Genomic DNA, 15,890 nt, shown 5'->3' on the forward strand with positions numbered 1-15,890 from the left:
TGCTATGACCAGGGGCAGGCGGTAACATCTCAGGGCTCTAAGGCTGCACAGGCACGGCCAAAGGTCTCGGCAATAACGTGCCTGTGATCAGCAAGATAACCAGAGCCATCTGCCTGATTCATCGTGGGCACAGCAGGGCAGGGGCTGAGGGGGAAATGGACGGTCAGGGTCTATTACTCGGTCCTAAAATGCTGGGGGTCGAGGAGATGTAGACAAGGCCAGCTTGGCTCCGATCTTGGGCAGAGGGCCCCCCCACCCAGGGCCCAGACAGGCCCTGTCCAGTGCTGACCCGAGGCAGCCCTGTTCCCCAGGGAGGGGCTGCCCGCAGGCCTGTGACTGCCGGCCTGGCCCTCTCCATCAGTCCCAGCAGGAATTAGCAGAGGCTGCTAAGTGGCCTCGGCCTTCTCCTGTGCTCCGGAGGAGGGGGGAGGGAAAGGGCGCGGGGGGAGCCGCACCAGCGTGTGCGCATGGGGTGATTGTCATGGTTACGCTCTGACAAAACAAATGGCTCTGCTTCCTGCAGGCCACCTAAGCAGCCACTGCAAAGTGGGCATCGATCAAGCCGGCTGCCGGGGCCAGGGCGCTGGGCTTGGAACCGGAGCCCTGCCCTGGGTGCCCCCTCCAGCAGCTCTGGGCTGGGGCTGTGGACAGCAGGGAGCATTTATCCAGACACCTGTTGCTTCGGGGGTGAGGTAAGGGCTGGCCCAGTTTGTGTGGGGATGAGGACGGGGCTGCCGGGCTGTCCCCAGTGTGTGCGTGTGTGTGTGAGCGTGTGCACACATCAGCGTGTGTACACTGCGCGCCTGCACTAGTGGGATGGGGGACCCGCCGGACCCAGGGCTCAGGATGCTCCAGCGATAGAAGTGAGAGATCACAGGACCACATGTTGCTGCCGTTTCCCTCCCCTTCCCTCCCCCTCTCTCCCCCGCCCCCCGCCCCTTTCTGGAGCGCTCCGGGTGTGTGAGTGGCTAGTTCTCTTTTTCTTCCCGGGGATGAATCTCACCATCTCCTGCCCGCTCTGTATTTCTGCGCCCTCCCCTCCCCGCACCCGCCCTGACACCTGTTCCACCGTCTCCCTGCGCCCCCTCCCAGTCTCCAGCGCCCCGGGGCCAGAGGGAGCTCTGCGGGCTGTCCTCCCCGGGCTGCGGGGCTCATGCCGCTGCCCTCCGGGCACTGGGCGTGTGACTGTCCCCAAAGCCAGCCGCTAGCTGATCCGCGAGCCCTTCTCAGAGCCCCGAACCCCCAGGCTCCTGCCAGGTAAGTGGGGCTCTGGGAGGGAGCAGGGGTCCGCGGCAGGCTGCGGGAGGGGAGGGGAGCCTGGCGCCCTCGCGCAGCACTGGCGTCTGCCAACACGTCAAGCCGGGGCTGGAAGTCCCGTCATAACATGTCCCGCGGCGTCGCCCACAGCCCCAGCCGAGGCTCCCTCCGCCCCGCCCGCCCCGCGGCGCAGACCCAGGCTCGGTGGGCGCCGGCGTTGGCGCGGGGAAGGGGGGATGCTAGACCCTCCCCCTCCCCCCCCCCTCGCCTCCGAGAGCCGCAGGCACCTTCCTGCTCCCTTTCCTTCCTGTCTTTTCCTTTTTTTTGAAGATTTAAGAGCGGGCTGAGCGCCCTTCCTCTCCTCCTCCCTGGATTCCCCAGCCCCGGGATCTGGGCAGAGGCTCGGGGGCGCTGGTAGAATCTGACGTCCTGCCCGAGGCTGGAGGGCAGAGGGCACCTGAAGCTCCCTGGCTTAGCTGGCACTGGGGGAGGGGGCCCGGCTGGAGGGCGGAGGGCGGGGGGCGGGGGTGGGGTGAGGTGGGGGGCGTGGTGCCCGCGGGATGTCTGCTCTAGAGACCTGCGGGGGGCTGTGCGTCCCCAGAAGGTGTGAAGGGAGGGAGCCTCGGGGGTGGTAAGGGGGTGGGGGGCATGGTGCGTGGGCAAACGTGCTGACGTGTTCAGGGGCACGTGTGTGGGATCCCTGTGTCTGCTGGCGGGCAGGGACAGTGTGGGGTGTATCTGTGTGTGTGTGCGCCCGCACATGCACGCGAGCAGGCAGCTGTGGGCTGAACTTGACCCAGAGGTTGTCTTCCAGGATTCCCACGACCTGACACGTGGCTGCAGGCAGGGCTTCTCACCCAGCCTGGGTCAGCCTCCCTTCCCGGGACAGAGCTTCCGCTGATTCCAGCCAGACCCTCCCCACCGCCCCCCACGGGTGCTGAGCCGGGGCAGCGGAGAGGTGGGCACTGTGCCTGATGGCTGCCCGCATACCCCACTGCTCCTCTGGCGCGAGACGGGCCAAGGGTCCTGGGCTTAGGGGGACGGGGATGCTCCCTCCCCAGCCTTAGGTAACTCCAGGTCTGTAGGAAACCAGCCCCAAACCCCAGCCAGATGACCGCCTAAGGGACTCCAGGCACTGGCCATGGGCTGCTGCCTGGTGGACGGGTGCTGCTGGTCCCGGCCCGGAGGCAAGAGCAGCGTTTCCCTCACTGAGCGGGGCCCACTTGCTCCTGGCCTCCCCTCACCTCATAGAAGGTGTTGATGCTGCTCTGGGGGAAAGGACTCCTCCCAGGGAATGGGGACAGCGGAAGAGGCACCCGGGGGAGGCACCCTGCCCAGCCAGGACCCTGGCCTCGGGTTCCTGCTCAGGTTCCAATTGTCCTCTCTCCCGGCTGAGCAGGTCTCTCTCAGCATCCCCCGGCCAAACCCCTCCAACCACATGACCCGAGTCACCCGTGGCCAAGCTGACTTAGGCTGCTTGTGGTTTCATGGACTTCCCAGTTCAGCCACACTGGAAAGGTGGCTTGGGCCAGGCCAAGCAGAGGGTCACTGTAAATAAGACGTCAGCAGACTTCCCTCGGGGCATGGGGAACAGTCCAGTGGGATCAGTGGACAAAATATGGCCCCAAGTCACCAGGGATGCGCAAATCTTTTCATCCCATTAAACTCCTTATGGGCTTCCCTGAGAGCTCAGCTGGTAAAGAATCCGCCTGCAAGGAAAGAGACCCCCAGTCGATTCTTGGGTCGGGAAGATCCCCTGGAGAAGGGAAAGGCTACCCACTCCAGTATTCTGGCCTGGAGAAGTCCATGGACAGTCCATAGGTTCGCAAAGAGTCAGACATGACTAAATGACTTTCACTTTAACTTTCAAATTCCTTGAAGAGCATGTGTCCGTGGGGCACTGCCTGATGAAAATCCAGCTGGAAACTTTCCCTAACCTGTGTTCTCTGGGGTTACTTAGCCAGCAGAATGGCTGGCCCATGAAACTCTCTGAGAGAGGGGGCTGGGACTCAGGGTGTTCCGTGTGAAACTGAGAGGGCTTCCTGGAGGAGGTGACATTTGGGTGGGGACCTGAAGGAATTGGTGGGGGGATGTGGATACATGGGTGAATGAAGAGGGGCAGGGAAGCATTCACATGTGGCTGGAGGTGTGAGGACAGGCAGAGCTGGGAGGAGCAGGAGTCTTGGTCGGCTTATATTAAGTAAATCAGTTGGTATGAATAGAACCACCTAGGGTGGAAAGAGGAAAAGGAATGAAAATCCTTCACCCCTGGGGGCCCACTTTATGCCAGGTTCCGTGCTGGGCATTGCAGTCTCAAGTGTGGAGAGAGAGATGCATCAGTTATCCAGGATGAGACAAAACAGTGCCCATGACATGAACTCTTCAACTTGAGGTCTCTTGGAGCTAGCCACAATGAGACTCCAAGGAGGCTTGTAAGAACCTGAAGCCCAGAGCTGAAGGCCGAGTGGAGACAGGCAGGGGGAAGCCATCTGCTCACAACCTGGAGCAGGGCAGGCGTCAGCCTCTTTGGGAGAGAAGAGAGGAGAAGGCCAGAGGCTGGACCCTGAGGAGTTTTTGCCTCCACTGACCAGTCCCTTGCCTCACTTTAGTCCTGGCCCTGATGAGCCTCCCCAGGAAACACAGAGGCTGCAACTGGAGGGAGGGGACCAGTACTGAGGGTCCTCCCACTCGGTGATGACTCCTTACCGGGTATCTTCCCCGTGGGGTTTTATTTCGTCCTCATTTTGCAGATGATGGAACTGAGTCTTGGAGAGCTCGAAGGGCTTGGTTGGAGGTCACATAGCAAATGGCAGGGCCATTTCAGCAGAAATAAAGTGAGGAGGTGGGCAGATCCCACAGACAATTCCTGAGTAGTTGCTGGGTGTCCTGAGAGGAAGTGACTGGCGAAGGCACTAGTGCTTCCTTCAGAAGAGACGTTAGGACCATTCTGCCGACGGCGATGATCACAGAAGGATGTGGCTGAGCCAGCCTGCGTCCCAGGGGGCTCAGAGCAGGGAGCAATCACCACCTAATAAAGGATCGGGAGAGGCTTCAGGGAGGAGGCGGGACTTGAAAGGGCCAGGAGGATCAGTAGCTTTAGAAACGCGTAGTTGGCCCAAGCGTGCTCTGGGTTGAGGGAAGAACTTGGCAAGGACATGGGGTTGGGGTGAGGCTGCAAATATTCTATCTTTTCAGGGACTGAGGGCAAGAGTGGAGGCATGACACCAGACCAGGCTTCAGAGGCAACTTGGGGATGACCATCAAGGAGGCTGGATCCAACATGCAGTTCAGACTGTTGACAGTCGGGGAGCAGGGAGCACGGTGATCAGGTCTGGACCTCGGAGAGTGCGTGCGGGCTCAGTCGCTCAGTCGCGTCCAACTCTTTGCTGTGAGGAGTTGAACTTTCACAGCTCGGCTCCTCACCGGGATCTGGGTGGGGAGGGGAGGGGGATTCCAGTCCCCAGTTTGAAAGTCCTTTGCTGGATTCTTCTCCCTCCTCCTCTAACTGCACTAGGGGTCAAACTGCTGGATGCAGGACATCGGCCAAGTGGTTCCTTCCAGGGGTGCCCCTCTGGAGACAGTGAGACGCAGGGTCAGGATGGCAGCTGCAGGGGATTCTCCAGCACAGACACAAAAGGAGCCTGGAGGAGAGATCGGTCTTCCTGATCTGTGTGTGCAGACCCTTTGCAGGGATCTGGGTAGTCACCATCTGAGACCCCACAAGTGTGAGGCTGTAAGTTACCCAAAAATTATCAACAGAACAGAAGAACCACTTAAAACGTAGTCCCTGCGTGACCCTCTCTCCTCACCAGCATCAGTCCCTGCCCGTCGTGTAACACCTGTGTCCATCAGGTTCTCTTTGGTTGTTGGGTGGGGTCAGCAGCTGACCATACAATGCCACAGACTGCATGGTAAAACTGCAGTCCTGTCAAAGTTGTGGGTTTTAATGACTCCAATCAAAGGGGAAGATGGAGGACTCTTTTAATCCCACCCAAAGTCGTAGACAAATGAGAAGTTGGGAGAGGTAGGCCAATTACTAACACAAGGAGAGAAAATTGGCCACACTGAGTTTATGGTGACGTGAAGTGAAGTCGCTCAGTCATGTCCGACTCTTTGCGACCCCATGGATTGTGGCCTACCAGGCTTCTCTGTCCATGGGATTTTCCAGGCAAGAGTACTGGAATGGGTTGCCATCTCCTTCTCCAGGGGATCTTCCCGACCCAGGGATTGAACACGAGTCTCCCGCATTGCAGGCAGACACTTTACCCTCTGAGCCACCAGGGAAGCCTGGTGTTTATGGTAGGAAACTTCAATCACTCTGCTGAGATGGTGAAATATGAAATAAAAAAAGTCACCTCATTCTAGCATATAACGTTCAAAAATCTTACCGCCCCAACCATACTTGTTTTATTCTTTGTAAATTTTTTTTTTTTTGGCCACATGGTATGTGAAATCTTAGCTCCCTGACCAGGGATCAAACTTGTGTCCCTGCAGTATAAGGGCAGAGTCTTAAGAACTGGACCACCAGGGAATTCCCATGACCCTTGAAAATTTTAGCATGTGGTTGCACTTGCAATCTTATTTTAATAATGTATAAGATTTTATTTTTATATTTTTAGTTTCATTTCTTAAAATGAAATCCATGTTGAAAACTTCTTTCCACTCACCATTTCCTACAACATTTTCTACGCTGTCTTAAGTGGATTTACTTGGCCTCTTTCTGGTCAAATTATTGGGGAAATTTAGAGATCTTATGTGACCAGTATTTAATATTTGTAAAGTTTTTGAATGAATGAGTGAATGACTATCCCTGCAAGGGCCATGAACGTTGCTCTTCACGTCTTTTGCTTCTGCATTGCCCGCCTCACCTTAGGGCATTCCTTCATTTATTTAACATTTAATGAGTATCTGTTGATTGCCAAGCACTGGGCATACAACTGTCTGCAAAACATGCAAGACTCTGCCTCATGGAGCTTGCATTCTAGCGGACTCACTGGCCAGTCTCCCCTTTCCCTGCCTCTTACTGTCGTCTCCGTAGTGTGGCTTCTGCCCTTGGGACCGTAGTTACTGAGACCCATCCATGGACTGACTCCCAGTAGATGAGGTGATGGTGCCGTAACAAGCGGCAGTGTTTTCATTCTGGCTTGAGCCGCACGTCCGGGAGTCATCCACGCTGTCACTTTCAGGCCCAGGATAACAGAGGCCCCTCACAGACACGTGTCTCTGTGATCACCATGGCAGGGAATAAGATATGGCCAATTGCACACTGGCTATTATAGCTTCCACCTGGAAGTGGCCCACTTCACTTCCACCCTGTTCACTGGCCCGACAAGACACACGCCCACACCTTCAGAGGGGCGGAGAAGCGTGCATGGTGTGCCTGCTGTCCAGAGAAGGAAGAGGAGAAAGATCTGCCCAACACCACGAAGGACACACTCTGGCTTCCCCAAGAGAGGGGCAGCAGAGCCTTCAAGGGGATGTTAACAGCAAACTAGGGGAAGAGAACAGGTGATCTTGGGCTGGATCCCTTTGAGCATCTTCGCCCCCAGCCCTGGTCACTAACTCTGATCAGCAGATCTGAATACCTGTGGCCAGTGGAGCTGGCTTCTGCAACTCTCAAGCCCCAGCTGAGCAAAGCAGTAGGTTGGTTTTAACAGTGTCTTAGTCAGCCTGTGCCGCTGTAACAAAAATACCATCAATGGGTGGCTTAAACAATTTACTTCACATAGTTTTGGAGGCTAGACGTCCGAGATCAGGCGGCCAGCAAGGTCAAGTTCTTGGGGGAGAACTACTTACTGCTTTACACACAGCTGGGTGCCTTCTTACTTTTTGCTCGCAAGGTGGAGAAAGACAGCTCTGGTTTCTTCCTCTTCTTGTGCAAACCCATCATGGGGGCTCCATAATCATGACCTCATCAAAATCTAGTTATCCCTGGGAGGCCCCACCTCCAAACACCATCCCACTGGGCATCAAGGGCTCAAAATATGAACTTAAAGGGGATGCATTCAGTCCACAGCATAGAGGAGGCTCAGCTACAGGAACTCCAATTCTGTTGTGTTTCTTTCCCTTTGAGCCTCAGTCTCCTGATCCTTCAGTTCAGTTCAGCTCAGTTGTTCAGTCGTGTCCAACTCTTTGCGACCCCACAGACTGAAGCACGCCGGGCCTCCCTGTCCACCACCAGCTCCTGGAGCTTGCTCAAACTCCTGTCCATCGAGTCAGTAATGCCATCCAACCATCTCATCCTCTGTCGTCCCTTTCTCCTCCTGCCTTTAATCTTTCCCAGCATCAGGCCCCTGGTCCTTAAAATGGGGATAACAATCTATATTTTTCCCCTATTTAGAAAGTTCCAATTAATTAATGGATGTGAGCACGCTTTGATTATACATTGCTTCTTACGAGGCGTGGGTACTCTTTATCATTCTCCTAAGGCTCAGGGCTGGAGTTGAGAGGATAAGCTGGTCAGGGATGGGAACCCCTCACTACTTTTACTTCTGTCCTTTCAATTCTTTGGACCTTGAAGGCTTTCCTGAGATCCCCTTTCTGAGGGGATCCCCTTCATCACAAGCCTATTGGGAGGTCTGGCCTTGACCAACTTTGTTCCTCATCCCATCTTCCCCAACCCAAGCCAGAGCTGTCCACTCACCTTTAATACTCAGCCCTGTTTTGTTCACGCAGCTTTAGCTTGGCCCCTGACACCCTGTTGCTGAATCAGACACACTGTCCAGACTCGAGGACCCCTTACTCCAGGCCAGGTACCATGCTTGGCACATCACTTCGTTTTGTCATAATGATGCCAGGAGGTAGGCCTCTAATGTACCCGTTTTACAGATCAGAAACCTGAGGCTCAGAGAGGTGAAGTCACTTGTCCACGTGACTCAGAGATACAGGTCATAGGCAGGCTTCCAACCCAACTCTGTTGGGACTGCAGACCCCGAGCTCTTGACCCTCAGGCTGGAGACTCCTAATCACTTGCCTCTGGTTGCTTTCATCTCTGTTGCTGACAGCCCCACTCTGCATCAGGAAGGCTTTCTCTTACTTCTGTGGATTTAGCTCCAGCAGCGTAGTAAATGCAGAGGCACTGGAATGAGACTGCCAGTTCAAGTCCCAGATGTATCACTTAGTAGCTCTGTGACTTTGGGCAAGGTTTTTAACCTCTCTTAGGTTCACTCAGTTCAGTCCAGTTCAGTTCAGTTGCTCAGTCATGTCTGACTCTTTGCAACCCCATGGACCGCAGCACCCGAGGCCTCCCTGTCCATCACCAACTTCTGGAGTTTACTCAAGCTCACATCCATCAAGTTGGTGATGCCATCCAACCATCTCATCCTCTGTCGTCCCCGTCTCCTCCAGATTTCAATCTTTCTCAGCATCAGGGTCTTTTCAAATGAGTCAGTTCTTTGCATCAGGTGGCCAAAGTATTGGAGTTTCAGCTTCACTCAAATTGTCTGTCAAAAAAATAATAATAATAGTATAGGGTCAGGAGGAGTCAGTGTGGTAATCGACATGAATTACTTAGCATCGTGCCTGACCCAGGGACAGCTTGTTACTAGGGTCAGGAATGTCCAGATTGTCTCTCTGTAAATCTGGTTGTCAGGGACCCAGCTTCTTCAACTGGCTCCCCACTCCCTGCTAACTATCAGCTGGCACTTTACCACATGGAGTCCTAACAAAAAAAGAGACACCACAGACCTCTTCCAAGGTTCTCCTGCAAGTAAGCTGCCCCTTGAGATCCATTTCGAGGCCGCTGCCTGCATCCTCTATGGTCCATTTACCTCTTGGTTCGAATGACTTCCTGTGGGAGTCACCTCAACGGTGCTGATGCTGCAGGAAGCGAGCCGCGGGGCTGGTCCAGCATCTGTGCCTGAAGCGTGGGGAAGGATGTGCCCATTCCCGCTACCATCCCTGCCCCCTACTCCTGGAAGGAACGTCAGATGGGCAGGAGCCAGTGGGACATGGAACCTAGGGGTTTTGCCCCAATCCGAGCCAAGGGATCACAGCCACCGAGTCAGAGCAAGCAGGGTCCCAGGGCACTGACCAGCAGGCTGCAGGGAGACTCCATGGGCAACCCAGGTTCTGGAACCAGACTGCTTGGATTCAAATCCTGACTCTTCTATGGCTTGCTGTGAGACCTTGACATTTACTTAACCTCTCTGTGTCTTGGTTTCCTCGGCTGTAAAGTGAAGCTGACCTGCTTCATAGGGTTTTTTTTTTATTGTTATTGTTTTGGCCGTGCTGGCTGCTTGTTGCGGCGGTGTGCAGGCTTTCTTTATTTGCAGTGAAAGGGCTTAGTAGCTCTGCCGCACGTGGGATCTCAGTTTCCCGACGAGGGATCGACTCTGTGTCCCCTGCACTGGAAGGCCAGTTCTTAACCACTGTGCCGCTGGGGAAGTCCCCACAGGGTCTTTATGGGGATTAAATGAGATATTCCCCCAGGTAGGGCAGAAATACCCAGGACTGCCCCTGGGCAGGGACTCAACAGTCAGACATGAAAGTGAAAGTGAAGTCGCTCACTCATGTCCGACTCTTTGCGACCCCATGAACTGTAGCCTACCAGGCTCCTCCATCCATGGGATTTTCCAGGCAAGAGTACTGGAGTGGGTTGCCATTTCCTTCTCCAGGAGATCTTCCTGACCCAGGGATTGAACCTGGGTCTCCTGCATTGTAGGCAGGCGCTTTACCGTCTGAGCCACCAGAGAAGTCAGACATGCGGCCCCCTTAAAAAAGGAGTCTTCAAGTGAGGGACCAATGCCCAGGCTTCAGCTGCCTTAAAAGAGCAGAGAACACTCTTCCTTCTAGAGAGGACTGTGGACTGTCAATTTGGGAAAGGGGTATGGGATTCATTCTCCAGGCCCATCTCTTCGTGCTGTTAAATGAAGATGCCAAGACTCAGGTGGAGTTGGGACTTCTTATTTCCTTCTGCAAAGTATTGAGGGAGTGATGCATTTTTATGGTTAAGACCTCGATCTCTGAAGCTAGAGTCCCAGTACCAGCTCTGCTTGTGAGTATATCACCTTGGACAAGGGAATGCAACCACTCTGGGCCTCAGTTTTCTCATCTGCAAAATGGGGATAATATCCATGCCTTACTTCACAGAGTTGTCCGGGGGGTTACCTAAGTTAATTCATGAGAAGTATTTAGAACGATGCCTGGTAGGTCTTCATTGCTCCGTATCTTTATCTTTTTTGAATAATGGTTTCAGCCGCTGCTGTGCATGCTAGGGGATAGAACAAGGAAGCAGACAGCTTTGGTGCCTACCCTCAGGGCGTCCACCCTCAGGGGTGCTGGACAAAGACAGACACTGAGTCAGCAACCACCCGTGGCGCCAGAGCTGAGACATGGGCACGGGCTGTATGCGTGACACCAGGGTCCCAATCCAGGGCCCACGTGGAGTGGGTGGCAGAGCTGGCGCTCAGGCCTGGGGGCCTTGACCTGCCCAGTGGCCTCCGTCTACACAGCTTCTCTCACATGTGAGGTTGCAGCCTCGCATCTCAGCACCAACAGACTGTGGACCTCAAAGGGAAACTAAGGCAATGAATATATTCTTCAGTCCATACCTTGACTGGGTGCCTTGGGAAAGGGGGTCCCTGGGGTGGCTGAATGGCAGGGATGGGGGCTAGGGGTGGCCATGGCCACAACTGGGAAATGCCAAGAACATAGGTGCCCAGATGCAGTTTGAGTTGGGGGGAAAGTAAGACTAGGAGGAAATCCCAAAGGAAAAAGGGCAAGAAAGCCGTCACCAGCGTGTAAGGAGAACAAGACTCTGCGGTGAGCAACGTGTATGCGATAACTCACTTGTAAGCCTCACAATGGGCTTCCCTGGTGGCTCAGTGGTAAGGAAGCCACCTGCCAATGCAGGAGACGCAGGTTTGATCCCTAGAGCAGGATGATCCCCTGGAGGAGAAAACAGCAACCTGCTCGGGTATCCTTGTCTGCAAAATCCCATGGACAGAGGAGCCTGGCAGGCTGCAGTCCACGGGGTCTCAAAGAGTCGGACAGGACCGAGTGACTCATACTTCCACTTCCACTTCTCCTGAATGTCACACGGCAAAGATTCTCATCAGTAACCCTACCCACCGGGGCTCACAGACCTGGAGGTTTCAATCCGAATGTGCCCTTTTCTCCCTCCTCCAGCGCGTCTGGACACAGCCTCTTAGCTGGAAGTCTCCCGACGTGTGGGCGGCTCGGGCCTCAGCCACACGCAGGCTGCCGTCCTGGATGCCCGTCCTGGAGGCACTCCAGGTCCCTCGGGCCGCATGGGCACGCCGGGCGCCTTTCTGACCCGACCATCCCCTGGGTTCTCTCCCACAGTGGGACCACAGCTGTGTCTGGGATGGAATCCTTCCTGCGCTGGGCTGAGATAGAGGCATTTCCTCCCATCGCCAAGGCCTCTTCCCACCCCTCTCCCGTCCACCCTAGCCATCCACTCACCCACTCATTCACTGACTCCGCAAATGGAGCGCTTGCTGTTTGCTTCCCTGGGTTCATCGCCATGCAGTCTATGTGCCAGACGCACGCCGGGGAGAGAGAGTTTCTGCCCTGAGTTCCAGGAGCTGACCGCCTCCCCGCTCGGGAGGGTGGGGTCTCTGCCTGGGGGTACAGCCCTTGCCTGGCCAGGCCCGCAGTGTCCGACATGCATTGGCTGAAAGGACACCTCCAACACACCGATAATGAGACGGCTAATGCGACACGGGCTGACTGCGCTGGGGGTGGGAGTGGGGCAGTTCTGTTCGGCACAGGACCCCCGAGAAGGCTTCATGGAGGTGGTGGTATTTGAGCTGGGTCTTAAAGGATGAGTCAGATCTCCTCTCGAGGAGGGGGTTGGCATGGGGATGGCATTCCTGGCAGAAACTGGCAGCCTCAGAAGAGATATGGAAGGTGGAAAAGTCAGGCTTGTTCGCAGGAATTCAAGGGGTCTTAACTGGCTGGAGCATGCGGTGAATGAGGTGGGGAGAGGGGACGCCAGAAGCACCAATTTGTTTACCCACATAAGCTGGATATGAACCCAAGGTGGGAGGTTCAGATGAAGAGGACCAGAATTTGAGAGCCCTAGAATTCCAGAAGCTTAGAACAATCAGATCGGATCCTAGGAACCCGTCAACTCTGCCCCCACTTTGATGGAAGTGTCAGTGTTGGTCAGTGGGTGGGGTGGTCCTTGAGGGACAGACTCTGAGTGAGGGCATTATGGCTTGGACTTCCGAGAGACGTTGGCCACAGGGCAGAGAAGGTGTACCCCCGAGCTCAAGGTGAGTGGGCCAGCTTGCCGTCTGCACCTCTCCCAGGCCTGGCTCAGCCCCCTCAGCTGGGGGCCTCCGACTCTGTGGACATAATCCGGGGGCGATCTGACCAGGGTGAGGGGCGAGAGGCTTCCAGAATGACTTTCCAGGTGGAGAGAAGAGGCCTCCCTCTAATGACCTGGGATAAAAGGAGATAGGGAAATGTCAGCTTCATTGGAAGGACTGATGCTGAAGCTGAAACTCCAATACTTTGGCCACCTGATGGGAAGACCTGACTCACTGGAAAAGACCCTGATGCTGGGAAAGATTGACGGTGGGAGGAGAAGGGGACGACAGAGGGTGAGATGGTTGGGTGGCACCCCCGACTCAATGGACATGAGTTTGAGTAAACTCGGGGAGTTGGTGATGGACGGGGAGGCCTGGCGTGCTGCAGTTCATGGGGTCGCCGAGTTGGACATGACTGAGCGACTGAACTGAACTGAATTGAACAGCTCCAAGGGTAGAATCAGAGGAGTTACTGAGATGAGCTCTCGGGCAGAGACCCAGGGACCTTTCCAGTGGGCTAGTCTGCCCAGGGGACAGTAAGTCCCCCCTCGGAGAGGGCTGATGGAGGCGGGGAGACGGGAGAAGCCCCACCAGGACCTGCCTGCTTCCCACCCACTCACTTGACAGTCGTTCTCTCCTTTGTCGCCCCAGTTTCCTAGGAGTGGGGCGGGGGGACCGGCATGGTCCCATTTTACAGATGTAGAAACTAAGGCACAAAACTGGTCACTTGCTTGAGGTTGCACAGGAGGTACTTGTCAGGACACAGCTGAGTAACTGGTCCAAGGTCGCCCAGAAGTAGCCGTCCAGAGACTATCCCCAGGCAGTATGCTAGCTCCTGGGACCTCGCTGCGACCCCACAAGCATCTCCCTTTCCAATCTCTTCCTGAAAAGTAGACGTCCCCCGGCAGGGGAGGCAGGCAGCCGTGCTCCTCGACCCAGGACCCCAGTGCAGGCGTTCTCCACCGCCGTCGTCACGACTGAGGCCAAGCAGGGCCCAGCGCTCTTTTCCTCGCTCCTTCCCCACGCAGCCTTTCCGCATCACATCTAAATCAAGTCACACCTGCGCCCGCTGCAGACATCTGTCAGCCAGCCTCTGCGCTCCGCCTGGAACCCTGCACCCCAGGCTGTTCCAGGACAACCTGGGGCGCCAGGCCGCAGGCTTCCCCAGAGGCATCTCTGCAGCCTGGAGGATGGGCGGGGGCTGGCAGGGCTTACGGTGCAATTGGGGTCCCGGCCACATGTTGAGAGGCATCAGAGCAGAGGAAGCCCAGGGTCTCCGGCACTCACAGCCCTAGCTCACCAGAGTCCTGAACCTCACTCTCTCCCCCTCCCTCCTTCCTTCCTTCCGCTTCCCCGCTTCCCCGTGCTCAGCATGGATCATGAAGCAGCTGGGGAAGGGGAAGCACAGGTGTATTTTTTTTTTAATATTTATTGAATTATTTAGCTGTGCTTCCCTTATAGCTCAGTCGGTAAAGAATCTGCCTGCAGTGCAGGAGATCCGGGTTCAATCCCTGGCTTGGGAAGATCCCCTGGAGAAGGAAATGGAAACCCACTCCAGTATCCTTGCCTGGAAAATCTCATGGACAGAAGAGCCTGGTGGGCTGCAGTCCATGGGGTCGCAAAGAGTCAGGCATGACTGGGCAACTAACACTTACTTACTTACTTAGCTGTGATGGGTCTTACTTGCGGCAGGCAGGATTTTTAATCTTCATTGTGACATTCGGGACCTTCTGTTGCAGTATGCGAACCCAGGGCTTCCCAGGTGGCTCAGATTAAAGAATCTGCCTGCAAGGCAGGAGCCCCAGGATCGATCCCTGGATCAGGAAGATCCCCCGGAGAAGAGAATGGCAACCCACTCCAGTGTTCTTGCCGGGAGAATCCCATGGACGGAGGAGGGCCACAGTCCACAGTCACAGCGAGTTGGACACGACTGAGCAGCTAACATATTGACTTTCGCTTTCGAACTCTTAGTTGAGCCATGTGGAATCTGGTTCCCTGACCAGGGATCAAACCCAGGTCCCCGGCATTGGGAGCGTGGCGTTTTAGCCACTGGACCCCCAGGGAGGTCCTGAAGTACAGGCTTTCCAGGAAGGCTGCTTCCTAATCTCAGCCATCCTGACCCCTCACCAGCCACGTGGTCCTGGCTTCCAGATCCCTAACCCTCAACTTCCCTACCTGTAACATGAGGGTGTGTGTGAGCATTAGCGATGATCACAAAGCCCTAGACCCTGGGAGATGACTCCATTTCAGACCCCTCCTCTGCAGGGACCTGGGACACAGGAAAGTGGGGAGGGACACCCCTGTTCTTTCCGTGCCACAACCCTGAGGGGGAGACAAGCCATTGCAGATGGGCGGTTACAGAGCTTCATGACGTGCAAGGTGGCAGACAAGTGCCCAGAGGCTGTGGAGACCCAGAGGCTGTGGAGACCCCAAGGGGGGCATGTAGATGGGCTGGGGTGTCAGGGAAGGCTTCAGGGAGGCGACGACAGTGGAACTGGGTCTTGAGTGGTGAAGAGGACTTTGAAAGGCAGAGAAGAAGGTCACGATCACTACAGGAAAAGGCTCCAGTGTGGGATAGGCATGGTGAGAAGGTCAGTGTGGTGTGTTGGGAGCAAAGGGAACATGCGGGACGTAACAGGAGCTGACCCGGGGTGGAGACGGGGCGCTGGTGGGGAGGAGCCTGAATGCCACTCAAGGAGTTTAACCTGCAGGGCAGACACGGTGGGGAGCCACGAAGCTCAGGGGGAAGGGAAGGCGCGTGTGTGCCCGTGTGTGTGTGTGTGTGTGTGTGTGTGTACGCACCTGCAGGTGTGTCCATGAGATGACAGAGGGGACTGGGAGGAAGTCAGCCTGGAGGCTTGAAGGAGCTGGTAGAGATGGTCCAGGAGAGAACACTGAGGCAGCCCCCGTGGGGATGGGGAGCAGACGATTTCAGGAGGGTGTGGGCAGACGTGCCAAGACTCGGGGGGACGCTTCCTGCAGGAGGCAGGGTAGCCTCGTGCTTGAGGACCGGGGCTCTGGGGTCCTCCTGCTCTGGTCAGCTCCCAGCCCAAGGTTGGGTGGCCTTGAGGAAGTTACCTCTCCTCTCTGCACCCTGATGTGTTCAATCTGCAGCACAGAGATGGTAAGCGTGCCCCGCCTCTGAGGTGGTGCTTGTGGTTTAGCCTCTCAGTTGTGGCCAACTCTTGGCGACCCCCGTGGACTATAGCCCGCTGGGCCCCTCTGTCCGTGGGGTGCTGCCCGCATTGTATTGGGTTGACCAGAATGTTCACTCAAGTTTTTCATACATTAAACACTCAAATGAAGTTTTTGGCCAAGCAGTATATGTAAAGTGCTCGCAATGATGTTTCAGCTACT

At 55.7% G+C, this 15,890-nt stretch overlaps 1 protein-coding gene and 1 non-coding gene across 2 annotated transcripts in view; one reads left to right on the forward strand and one right to left on the reverse strand.

Annotated features, from left to right (window-relative positions):
* Positions 1 to 1,184: 1,184 nt before the first annotated feature.
* VWA5B1 (von Willebrand factor A domain containing 5B1) overlaps positions 1,185 to 15,890 on the forward strand; it is a 68,313-nt gene continuing 53,607 nt past the window's right edge. The window contains exon 1 of the mRNA XM_043445866.1: positions 1,185 to 1,257. The gene's annotated coding sequence lies outside the window, so the exon portion shown is untranslated. The remainder of the gene's footprint in view (positions 1,258 to 15,890) is intronic.
* On the reverse strand, positions 9,878 to 9,951 carry TRNAC-ACA. The gene has a single exon. It is a non-coding gene; the product is annotated as a tRNA-Cys (tRNA).

This window comes from Cervus canadensis, chromosome 24 (assembly GCF_019320065.1).
Source record: "Cervus canadensis isolate Bull #8, Minnesota chromosome 24, ASM1932006v1, whole genome shotgun sequence".
Lineage (NCBI taxonomy): Eukaryota > Metazoa > Chordata > Mammalia > Artiodactyla > Cervidae > Cervus > Cervus canadensis.